A 2,388-nucleotide genomic window follows, 5' to 3' on the forward strand; every position below is an offset into this window, starting at 1 on the left:
ATATATATATATATATATATATATATATACACACACACAGAGGGTGGGAGAGAGAGAGACAGAGAGGGAGAAGTCGCTTATAATCAGGATGTAATGGAACAGTTATTTTATCAAAATCATTGAACCACAAACATGCTCAGGATATTTATATTCTCTGCTGGTTATTGTTATCGGCTCTGTCCTATAGTTTTCACAATGACTTCTAGCGTATACAAGTGTGTGTATGTGTGTGTAGAACCGTGCTACAAGTTACACACTATATATGTTGCTTTCAGCACTTGGTTTGAAACTGCGACCTACTCCTATCTGCATTGTCTGTATTTTGTAGACACTTTCTTGATTTTGATTTTTGGAGTTTTTGCACCATGAGACGGAGTTTTATCTCCTAATTGCATGGATAGTCTCAATTGATCAAAATTTTTTCGATCACTGTGTTGTGCATGTGACACTCTACCTTGTCACTGCTCCTCAATCAGGTCACTTAAGACAACAAAAAGTCAGTCTCCACGAAGGCTGTGCTGGCGTCAGAGACAAATTGTAGTTTTTGTGGTGATTTTCAAGGACCAGAGACCACTTGGTGACAGACGTGCAACCCTCTAAAACAATCTTGGTCTTTGAAAACGGAACGCGTGAATATTTTGGAAGACTGAGATTGAAAGTGATGAAAGATGTTTGTTTACGTCGGTTTCCATCACGTTTGATGTGGTTCAACAATCGTTAAGTCACAGGTCAGCTCTGGCCAAGCAGATATAGAGTCTAAGGCACTCCAGCTGTGATTGAACCAACTTATTAATAGACACGGCATAGTATCTAAGACATCCAGTGTACCTCTCTTAAGATGATTAGGTGTGATTCGGGGGATATCTGGTTACTATTTCTAGTAGATGGAACGATTACAAAGAATATCCGTCTCCGGTTCGGTGGAAACTGGTTTTGAAGGAAATGGAAAACATATTATCAGACAGAATCCGTTACTTTTGTGGCGGATGTAGCTCAGTTTTTGACTCAACATGCACCACCCCTCACCACTTCTCTCTCTATGTATGTGTATACGCGCGTATGTGTGTGTGTGTGTATACAGATACTGACCATATTACCATACGAAATATCAATTAGATTTCCTGCTATGGAAAGAAAAATACAGATGGATTCAACAATTTATTCCATGTGTCTCATAACACCTTGGAATACACGGGGAAAAGGCAATGAAGTCTATTCTAATAAATGCGTGTGTGTGTGTGTGTGTGTGTACATACATATATTAGTAATGAAAATCTGCAAGAACTACGAATTCGTACGAAATGAAATCACAACTAGTTGTAATATTAGCTACTTTTTTGAAACAATCAGACAACGACTTGAACATTTGATTCCGTTTCCAATCACACAACTATTAATATAATATCAATAACATACCGTTTCTGGGTCGTCGAGATCCAGGATTGAATTTTAAACTCCTTCACCTGCAGCTTTAAACACTCTTTTCTGCCTTATATATATGTATATATATGTATATATATATATATATATATATATATATATATATATATATATATATATATATATATATATATATATACTGTTACTTTCCTTTATGTATATAGAATTATTTTCTTTCAGGAATTTCCTCGTGTAGATATACGATTTAATAACATGGTGATTGTTAGCGTGTTTCTATGTATTAATATATACATATTATTATATATAAATATATATATAAATATGTATATATATATAAGAAATATGTGTATGTATATATATATATATTTAGTTATGTCTATGAAATGTACAATATAAATACGTGCTGTAGCGACAGAGAAGCGAAACAAGCAAAACTCGCAGCGAATGTCACAAGGAAATAAAAAAATATATATAATAATCTATCTACGAAAATGTAGCGATCAATTAAACCATGATGACGGTGATATTTAATGGGAAAATATTCGATTTCGAAATATCTAAATATATATTAAAAATGAAAGAGTTTATATTTTAAGGACTGCCCAGGGTTTTCGTGTCTTTCATTCAAGGGTTAAAGTGTTTTTTTTTTTGTTTCCATAAACTCGACCTGACCCGGAAGTTATACGAGATTCGTTATTCGCACGCACACTGCTCACATTATCATATAGTGTGTGTGTGTAGATGTATTGAGTCCTATATTCTTGCTTGGATCAAAAACCTATACTCACACACACACATATATATATACACACACACATTACTTATCTATTTGTATTCATATAATGCACTTTGTGTATGTGTGTATAAATACATTATCCATCTATATATGGTTCAAATGTACAAAAAACAAGACAGGTGAGGGAACAACAAGCAAGTGTACTATATATATATATATATATATATATATATATATATATATATATATAT

At 33.3% G+C, this 2,388-nt stretch overlaps 1 protein-coding gene across 3 annotated transcripts in view; it reads right to left on the bottom strand.

The window, feature by feature from the left end:
* LOC106869010 (E3 ubiquitin-protein ligase RNF144B) overlaps nt 1–2,388 on the bottom strand; it is a 38,297-nt gene that overhangs the window by 32,147 nt on the left and 3,762 nt on the right. The window contains exon 1 of one of the 3 annotated variants that reach the window (XM_052975899.1): nt 1,417–1,532. The exons of 1 other annotated variant lie outside the window; for it this stretch is intronic. The gene's annotated coding sequence lies outside the window, so the exon portion shown is untranslated. Of the gene's footprint in view, nt 1–1,416; nt 1,536–2,388 lie in introns of those variants that run through there. One more of the 3 variants, XM_052975902.1, reaches the window with a different exon arrangement.

Source organism: Octopus bimaculoides, chromosome 23 (genome assembly GCF_001194135.2).
Source record: "Octopus bimaculoides isolate UCB-OBI-ISO-001 chromosome 23, ASM119413v2, whole genome shotgun sequence".
In the NCBI taxonomy this organism is placed as follows: Eukaryota; Metazoa; Mollusca; class Cephalopoda; order Octopoda; family Octopodidae; genus Octopus; species Octopus bimaculoides.